General features: G+C 44.8%; 1 protein-coding gene across 5 annotated transcripts in view; it reads right to left on the minus strand.

Annotated features, from left to right (window-relative positions):
• The window catches only part of LOC116948640 (rho GTPase-activating protein 12-like), a 49,408-nt gene extending 40,414 nt beyond the window's left edge, over positions 1–8,994 (minus strand). For 2 of the 5 annotated variants that reach the window (XM_032965528.2, XM_032965527.2), the window contains exon 1: positions 8,059–8,635. The gene's annotated coding sequence lies outside the window, so the exon portion shown is untranslated. Of the gene's footprint in view, positions 1–675; positions 696–754; positions 855–8,058; positions 8,636–8,890 lie in introns of those variants that run through there. The other 3 variants (XM_076071673.1, XM_032965524.2, XM_076071672.1) reach the window with 3 other exon arrangements.
• Positions 8,995–10,175: the final 1,181 nt, after the last annotated feature.

Consider the following 10,175-nt stretch of genomic DNA (forward strand, 5'->3'; position numbering starts at 1 on the left):
ATTCAATTTCGATTTAAAGCTTTCGTGACTGCAAGGATTCATCTTCTTTGGTTCTTTCGGTAAAGTCACGTAGAATGAGAATAAAATAATAAATTGATAAAATAAAATAACACAATAATATTCTCACGACGTTTCGGCCACAACACAATGAAGGCCGCTTGTGTTGTGGCCGAAACGTCGTGAGAATATTATTGTGTTATTTTATTTTATAAAGTTATTATTTTATTCTCATTCTACATGACTTTACCGAAAGAACCAAAGAAGATGCAGGGATTCATTTTATATTTTTATTATTTTATTGTTTCCCTTCTACGTGACTTTACCGAAAGAACCAAGAATATAATTAATGTTTTGTCTATTTGTTTGTGTTTCTCTCTTGTGATGGAACTTTACAGGATGAACGTTCAGATGTATAAGGGCACAGGGTGACCAATAAGATATGAATTGGTCTGTAATAATATAGGCATTAATAAGGGGTTGACAGGTATTAGAACTCAAGAAACCAGGTAAGTCTCATTTGCAAGCTATCTTGGGGCCAGTAAGGGGGTGGGGGATGATACTACGTCTAACACCAGTTTAGTAATTTTCAGGTAATTTTTAGAATTTACAAAATTCCGAACCTGCCATGGGCAGACATTCGCTTATTCTTGCGAATGAGGCCAGGCGAACTTTCACCTCGTTTGTTGTCCTACCCCCGCACCTCCGTTTGGCGCGGTCGGCTACGTACGGCGCGAAAGAAGTTCAGCATACATACGTCGACTGTGTTATGGTTATTACACCAGCAGTAACAAGCAGTACGACCGGTGAATTCGCTCCACATGCTGGGGAGCTTCTTCAGCGACTTAATTGGGTTCCTGAAAAGGCATGCAGAGCGAATCGTCGGACATCATGCTTTCAGTTTCAATTGATTTATTTTGGTATGGCCCTGTGAGCCATTCAGCTCTTGAATCGGGTGCAACCACAACAAACATAAAACAAAAACACGAACAAGAAAAACATCTTAAAGTGACTATGTGACTGCAAACAGAAAATCCAAGAAAAACAGCAAAATATTCCTGAAAAAAGCACCGTACACCAACGCTGTGTGCAAAAAATCCCAGTGGGATGCAAGTCAAACAACAACAACCACAAGAAAACTTAGATTAAGGCTATCAGTCTAACTCCGTACTACAACAAAACAAACATGTCCAAACCAAATTTTTTTTTTCCAAATCACCAAAAAATAAAGCCATAATTGCAACGTGACAGTGATCACGGGGACTGTGACCGATTTTTTTACAATAAACAACATAAATAACAACATGTAACACCAAATCCTAGAGCCGTAGCTGGCTGCATGAGTTACTCCACAACAACAGAGGCACCTGACGATGACTGCTTGTGCTGCAGTCGAAACGTCGTGAGAATTTTGCTGAACAACATGCGGTGACAACCCGAAATCACGCGAGTGAGCCGAGCGGTGGACTGCACCAGCCTGCTCCAAAAACACCGCTGAAAAAGCACTGCCAAACCCAACTACTGTACAGCATTACACATGCACCACCATCCTCCCAGGCAGTCAAAGATGCACACACACACACACACTTTACGTATGCCTATGACCAAATCACCTGGAATGCGCCCGGTCTTATCGGATCTCGGGAAGCTAAGCGGAGTTGAGTCTCTGGGTTGGTGCTTAGATGGGCGATCGCCATGCGCATAAACAGGTGTTATAGGCTGCTGCGCGAGCCACATTGTGGACAGCATAGGATAGTGCGGAAAATTAACTGTACAGTCCAGGGTGGTCAAGATGTCTTGTGACCTCCATTTAATTCGATTTAAAAAAATATTTTTTTAAGCAAGGTTTATTTAAAACAAAAATTAATGTGCAAAGGTGGGAGGGGGGAGAAAGGTTAGGGGGTCAAATAATTGTCGGTCACAAGACATCTGGACCACCCTGGACATTGCTGGTTACTCTGCGGCGCCAACGCCTAAAGCTTCTCCCGCCGCAGAGACAAGCGTGAAGTACGGTCAAATAACCCACACGGGTGTGGAGGAGGGTGCTCTCATCCAGCAGTGGATTAACAAATGTGCGAGTACATGCATGCACATGGGGTGCACTGTACACATGCACACACCTGAATTGTACAGCTCGCGAACATTCCCAACACCATTTTCCCTGTACAGACATGAAAACAACCGCAAGACATGTTTTCTGCAGACGCTGTCGAGCGCCGCATATTAACATACCGAATGCCACGGACGTTCAGCCAAAAAAAAAGGTGAACCAACAGGTTTGAGGCCCCCATGCATTTTGTGGCTGCTGCTGCGATTTGGACTCTCTCAGCCTTTGTATACGCGCACAGTTAGTGGCGTTTTTAAGGATGGAGGGGGGGGGAACCAACGCATAGGTATGCTTTCGGATTATAATAAGCGTGCGAATTAAAGCACGTGCGTGTTTTCTTACGTTGGACAAATTGATCCTCTGATCCGTGTGCAGTGTAGTGTGTTGTATTGGTCATTCGCACACGCACACACACAAATACAAGCGAAAGACAAACAGTGCAAATTACAAAAAGGTGGGAAAGAAAGCGGTGTGCAGGTGAGGTTGTAATGCGGAAAGCCAAGATGGCTTCATATTTCTTTGGGTCTTTCGGTAAAGTCACGTAGACAGAAGTTCAAATACGTTGTTTTTGTTATTTTCTTTGAACCTATCTACGTGACTTTACCGAAAGACCCAAAGAACATGAATTCCCGCAGTCGCGAAAGCTTTAAATCAAGATCCAAGAGTGCTTGTATGAAAACCCACACCATAAAAAAGGACAATGTATATACAAAACTGATTGATCAATCAATGAAACTAAGTTTAAGGTCGTCCATTCCTCTGCGTGCATTAGCAATCGGCAGCAGTACAAAGGACACCCCCCCACCACCGCACAAAATAATCCTATTAACACAGCACAGTATTACAGTGCGCTACTGAATACACCGACTTCGATGGACGGGCACGTTTTGTGTCCCCTTGCCTTGTGAAAACTCATAACTTGGGCATGACAGTCCGGTTTCGTGCAAAGATACACACGTGCACACACCCACTGTAAACCATTGCCACCCATGCGTCCTTTGTTAATGGGCAGCAGAAGCTCATTACCCACAGCAGTGAAACGCTTGGGCCAAACATAACAATGTCACATACCGTGTCAACCCACACGGTTTCCCCAGTATTCTTGTACCAGGGAAATTGAGTTTTCAGGTCCATACGGCGTACAGACGTTTCAATACGAGCAAATGCATATTTCTTGTCGATTTGTTTGTGTTTCTCCCTTGTGATGGGACTTTGCAGGACGAACGTTGAAATGTATTAGGGCACGTTGTGACCAAGAAGGTCTGAATTGGTCTGTAATGAGGTAGGCACTGATAAGGGGTTTACAGGTATGTAATGACTGCAAATAAAAAAACAGCAGAACACTAACTGCCATTGCAAAAACTTCACCGAAATTAACTTAATGGAAACTTTTTGGGGTTTATTTATTAATTCTGTACTACCTGTGATGATGGGCATACGGTTGAGAAACATGGTCAAGTAACAACAATAATAACATCGGAGAGAGAAAAACATTTTAAACCGTGCGAAAGAAGCCGAGGAAGACGCACGCTCAAAATCGCTCCAAGTTACAAAAAGGAGGGAGCGCACACATTCGGGAACATGCGCAAAGTTATCATTCATACTGTTAATACAAGAATTAAGTGGGCCTCGGCTGGGTTACGTCGCTCGAAGGGGATGATGGCCAAGGAATGAGTGACAGTGAGTGACAGGAATGGAACTCATCCGCCGAGGAGAATGGAACTCATCCGCCGAGGAGAATGGAACTCATCCGCCGAGGAGACTGGAGCGATGATCATCGGGGTCGTGTGTCGGTGCCTTATAATACGTCGTATCAAATAATTGTGTGGAATGGATGGCGATGGCTTGTTTGAGGCCTTCATCCAGCAGTGGAATGACGACGGCTGATAACGGTCGGTCGGCTACGTACGGTGCGAAAGAAATCCAAAGCACGCGTACATACAAAGCCCATACAGGAGGAATATGTGCCAGTTGTCTACGCAGCAACTAAAACACTAGCATGCATAATGAAGTGTACTTTTAATCTTCGAACATAACGAAGCAATATAGATGTATAATAGAGTACAGTTTACAGTACATTCAAAGAAAAGTACACAAAGAAGAGGCGTGGAGAGATGCACGCTTGGAATGACAATGAGAGGCAAGGGAACAAACACAAATCAGAGACGATCACGTTGTTGACCGTGAATGAAAGTGAGCGAAAAGGCTCTGGAAGGACAACCTCGTGAGCCGGGATGATGGCAGGTGGATAAAACAACAACAAAAATTGCTCACAGCAGCAACTGGGTGGCATCACGAAGGAAGACACCAAAAAGAGGGGGGCCCTACTGCCGTAGAGATGGAGCGATTAGATTATCAGTTCATGCGGAGGATGAAATCGCGGGACTTCGAGGGGCTTTGTGACAGCATGGGAAAGCCATTGCCCCCTACAGGGAATAGTTTATGATTAATATGCATGATGATGATGAGAGCCGTAAAAAATATAACTCATGTACTGCAATGCAAAAGTATTCATGGACTTACAACAGTGTACACCTGTGTTACCTTGTGCCGAAAACCATCCACGGAATAAGTGCTGTGGCACAAAATATCTTAAGCCCACTTTGAAGAGTGTGCGTTAAACCCTGTAGTGTGAGCAAGAACGTAAATAAATGCACATGTTTCTTGACTCGCTATTGGCAATACAGTACGTAAACACAATAATACTGCTCCATATAACCCCCCCCCAACCCCCAAGATGTGTATTGTATTTGCAGATAATTAAATTGGCATTATGTAACGCAGTTAAACTCAATGCTCTACTGCAGTGTGCCAAGCCCTGTGGCACACACGTTAAGGTGTGATGGAAATTGCACACAGTGCATATACCGGAATTACAGTACAGCGATATAAAATATGTGCAAACATTTTGTTTACGTGAGTTTACAACGCCCCGATACTTTTCAACCAAACCATATTCTGTGTGTATCCACCAACTGTTATGTCACGTGTAAAAATATATATAAGAGAACTAACTTGCACGTTTTTGCGTTTTTGTTTCTCGTGGCAACTTTCAAATATTTTCACCCCCCTTGAAACATGGGTACATGTCGAAGATTAAAATCAACCGTGGAGATGGAGTGTGCAGTTAATCAAACGTTCCACGTTGCATTGCAAGATCGTAAGAAAAGGTGAAGCCCCTTGGCACGAAGGCCTTCATCCAGCAGTGATTAGAAACGTGTTTGATGTTTTTTTGTAAGCACGGTTACGTGCTGCGTTCAAAGTTGTATGATGTTGTGGTCAGCATGACGGACATAAGAGGCTCCGTCATCAAAAAGCTAGACTTGAATCACGTTTTGGGCAGTCGGGCATCAAGCATGTGTGTTGAACTTCTTTCGCACCGTACGCAACAAACCGCGCGAATCGTTAGTGCGGTTTAAGTCAATGCGTGGCACTCCTAGACAAAATAATATTAAACATTGTCGTAGCTGACGCCAAAAACCAATTATGACCTATACGTCTAGTGAGAATATGCACTGCCTCCGTTTGTTTTGCAATGGAAAACTTTTAAGATTTTGCGATTGTTGTGTCAATACTAATTTTGAGTTAATTGACGTGCAGGAACGACAATAATCTGGTGATGGCACAACAGTGGGGCGTCTGGAAAGGCATGATTCTGGGCTTTTTCCAAGGATGCATGTGGTTCATCATCAACCTGTGCTATGCACTCACCTTCTGGTATGGCTACAGCCTCGTCCTCTAAGAGGAAGAATGCTCTTTGTTATATTTGAAAACTGTCACAGATGGAAGAAAAAAAAACCACAACTAAATGTGAATTCCCAAACACACGGCACGGTCTTGGTGCTAATGTAGGCGAGGCCCTAAATTCACACTTCTTCAAATGCTACAGGTGAGAAATCACCAGTGTCTGTTCCTATTCTCACCGGTCCCCAACGTGGGATCGCTGAAATTTCCACCCAATTCAAGGATGCTACTATCAGCGGAAGGCAGAGCAGCAACCATTCATTGTTGTACTGTACTATGCTCCGACGTCCCCCACCCCCAAGCCGCACTGACGAGCATGAAGTAAGATTTTAAAACGACCCACACAAAAGGGCAGCCAATGTACCTCACACCTCTGACTCACACTTGTCCAAAGATGAACACCCAAAGTTGTTTCACCCAAACATGTTATGACTAATGATTGAGCAAACATTCCATTTTCATAGACCAAGATGCATAACATTGGAATCGCTTGTTGGTGGAAACCGCTATTTCACCACTTTTTGGGTGGATAAATGCACACAATCAGCGGAAAACCTCATGGCAAATTAATAAATTGAACCATGAAAGTGCACAAACTATGCCCTCAGTTTTCAAGACAATGCTAACACCCACGGTATTTGTTGACTTTATACCATGTTGCACAATTCCACACGATGGTGTATTCAGTATTTCATTCAGGCCACGTTAACACATTAATAGTGTACAGTAGAAGAAGGTGCCATCTCGAGCTGGCAATAAAAATGAGGTTTGGATCCAAAGGAAGGGTTCAAATGTCAGGACAGTAGAGGACTGTATTTATTAATCTCAACACTCATTCAATAAAAAAAATTCTGACATTTTAAACCTAACATTTCTAAATGCTTACACCCACCTTCACAGAAGCCTGTAGGGCCATTTGCACATTACTAAGCCGGTAACATCTAAGGAACCATATATATTTTTAAATGTATTGTTACGAAAAACGGCTTAAGTGGCATGTTCCCTAAGTTTTTCATTCGACAGTCATAAAAAACACATACTTTAGGTGTTTTATGTAAACAGTAACAGGTGTTTTCGAGAACATCCAGTGAATTATATAGTACAAAGTCCTGTACTGTGTGGATGGATGCTATGTAAAGTCGACTTCTATATATTCTGAGCTTCTGTCTCTGTATTAACATATTATGTAATGACCAAGTAAAATGTATGATCTCATTAGCATAGGACCCTCTTGATTAATGAAACAAACCCGTTTTTGCACATTGAGATTCAATGTGGAACTCTAACTCGGGTATAACAGAATGTGTTTTTGCGTATAACATTTGAATGGGCAACCCAAGTTGTTATATGCTAGTCCTGTCACTGGACACTAATCCTCCACACATGCCGATCTATGGAATATTCCCCAATACAAAACGCCAATAGAGTGTCAAAAACAGACCACTCTGCTACATACAAAGTGCAACCTCCCACCAATATCGACACCTAATTATTCCCAAAGGCACGCCTTTGAGCACTTTAATATTGTTCCGTATAGTATTAACAAATCACCGGTGCACAATAGTACGTACCAGTGGCGCGGCTAAGGTCACGATCCACATAACAACACAGTAACACAGTAGCAATGGCAATTATAACACGCCGTTCAAGTTCACCATTAACTTCAACCGCGCACGACGGAGATCTATGGCACGTGGACGCGTAGAAGTGCAGTACAACACGACGGATGTTGCCGCGCGGGGGGCGAGCGAGTGAACCTTTGGCAAACCTATATTCTTGGTTCTTTCGGTACAGTCACGTAGAAGGGAAACAATAAAATAATAAAACATATAAAACAATACAATTCTCACGACGTTTCGACTGCAACACGAGCAACCATCATCAGGTGTTTGTGCGTGGTGGTTGGTGGTGGTGGTTGGTGGTGGTGGTCCCACCACTACCCCCAGGCACTAATCCAGGCTTAACCCCTGCCAATAGCTTGTGGACGAGTTCGACTACGATACTATTACGTGATTATTATTCTCTTAAAAGTTACGTATACTGTAAGGTGTATATGGACACAAGAGTTATTGTAGTAAACCTGGCGTGCAGAGTCCAGCATTTCGCGATTCCGAGGCCGACTACGATACAATTACATGCACATTATTGGCCTACGTTACTACACTGTAAGGAAGGTGTATAAATGTGCAGTGTATGCGTGTGTTGCTTACCTTAAAGCTCCCAGAATGCGGTAAGGCAAACACGCGTGTCCGTTAACATTGCACCGCGGTGCATTGAGGCTACTACAGTGGTCAATAACCCACACAAACCACCGTACTGTACTCCCAACAAAAGTCGACCGGAATCACTTTACGATGAATATTTATTCTTCTTTCTTGAATACTAACAGCTCGGTCCCGTGCTATGCTCGGTCAACACCCCGTTCCGTCGTCCACGTAGCGAGAAGTAATACACAGTCAAGTCAGTCAGCACTGTTCTTTAGCGAGCGTTAAAAGCCACGCCGCGCGTAATGTGCTGTCGTAATGTTTCCGAAGATAAACTTTGAATTGAACCTGTCGCTGTGACCACCACACAAACCGTCTATGCCTCTATTGGTGTTATAATCTGACTGCCGTGTCTTGTGTTGTTGTTGTCGTCGTCGTCGTCGTTGCCGGCTGCGGTGGTAGTGGTGGTGGTGGCTCACTGTGTTGTGCGTGTTTGTGATATCCGTCCGCTTCGTTCGCCGTGCCCCTGGCCCACTGAACGTCTCGGTCCGGGGCGCACCCCGGGAGGAAAGGGTGGCCCCCCCATCCCCTCCCCCTCCCTCCCTCCCCTGATGCCTTCCCTCCCTCCCGTAATCCCCCACCTCCCTCCCGTGATCCCCTCCCGTGACCCCCTCCCCTCCCTCCCGTGATCCCCCCTCCCTCCCGTGATCCCCCCCTCCCTCCCGTGATCCCCCCCCAACATCATCATCCCTCTCCGCCACCACCTCAAGCATCCCCACTTTTAATCCGCGCCATCATCTCATCATCATCCCCAACATCATTATTAACATCATCACACCTTCCGACGAGCACGGGTCGACTGCGTACGGTGCGAAAGAAGTTCAACGCACTTGCGTGCATTGCCGTGCAAACGTCCCTCCTCTCCTCCCCATCATTCCTCCCTCCCTTCCTCCTCCTCCCTCCATCCCATTCATCCTCAACCACTGCCGCCCCTCTTCCGGACCGCCCCGTGACGTTCGGCATTCCACCCCCAAACGTCACGTCTCTGGGGCAAGGTTTCCTTCTCATTTGTCGATTGATGTCCGCGCAAAGGTGTGAAAACGGCGGCGGCGACAACAACAAACAACAACCGCCACTTAAGTGGCCGGGGACGTCAGCATAGAGCCTGTGCCAGGCCAGGTGGACTCTCTTTTTATTTGTTTTAGGCCGGTCACGTGAAGTGGCGAAGTTCCAGCAGAGAGCCATGTGCCATGGGTTTACTGATTGAGATGACTGGCAAGGTGCACCGCCCGTGCCCCCTACTGTGCCAACTTGCTGTATTTTGTCTTGTTGTGAGCGTCGCTCCTCTGCCCTCCGTTGTTGCTCGAGGGGCCACTGCCTCCAACTGCATAGTAGCGTCCTTCACGAACTTCCTTACACAGAGGCCGATATTGACACCAAGGCCGTAGTTATAATATATATTGGGGGGGGGGGGGACACATCCCCCCCCCCAATATATATTCAAATATGCTATAAAAAAATGGCTATGCTATGTCAATAAAGAAAACAATTTGCTAAACCTTGGCCACAATATCTGGACTTTGTCTTCATATAAATCAATGCATAGATTTCTGTTTATATGATTGTGGTTATGGTTGTACTTTATTAATACCTAATCTCTGCCATTACATACAATGAAACAAATGGTAAAAATGTAATACAATACACTATTAGACATTATTGTAAAAAATATATAAAAATACCATCCCATGTGTTAGTGAAATTGTTATATTTTAGGCAGGAAATTAGTTTTCAAATGTAGATTTTTTTTTTCTGGGTTGGGACCCCCAGACACTCTGGAAGATTTGGTCTCTCCCAATGTTGACTCTATGGCTACGGCCTTTATTGACACCGCTGGTACCAGTCTTCGGCAAGTCCACTCAGCTCCACATCCTCTCGTATCGCATCACCCCAGCTCGTGTCGTGGCCGATTATCCCCCTCTATCCGGCCAAACAGAAGCTGCTTGGGCATGCCACCGCTAGTCATGCAGCGCAGTTATACAGAGCATAATACTACAAGTTCTCACGTAAAAGTGATGTCGTGTTCACATGGGCGTTGATGCATCATTGTGACGTATATGCTG

Source organism: Petromyzon marinus, chromosome 34 (assembly GCF_048934315.1).
Source record: "Petromyzon marinus isolate PM22_M1 ecotype Great Lakes invasive population chromosome 34, UKy_Petmar_22M1.pri1.0, whole genome shotgun sequence".
Classification (NCBI taxonomy): domain Eukaryota; kingdom Metazoa; phylum Chordata; class Hyperoartia; order Petromyzontiformes; family Petromyzontidae; genus Petromyzon; species Petromyzon marinus.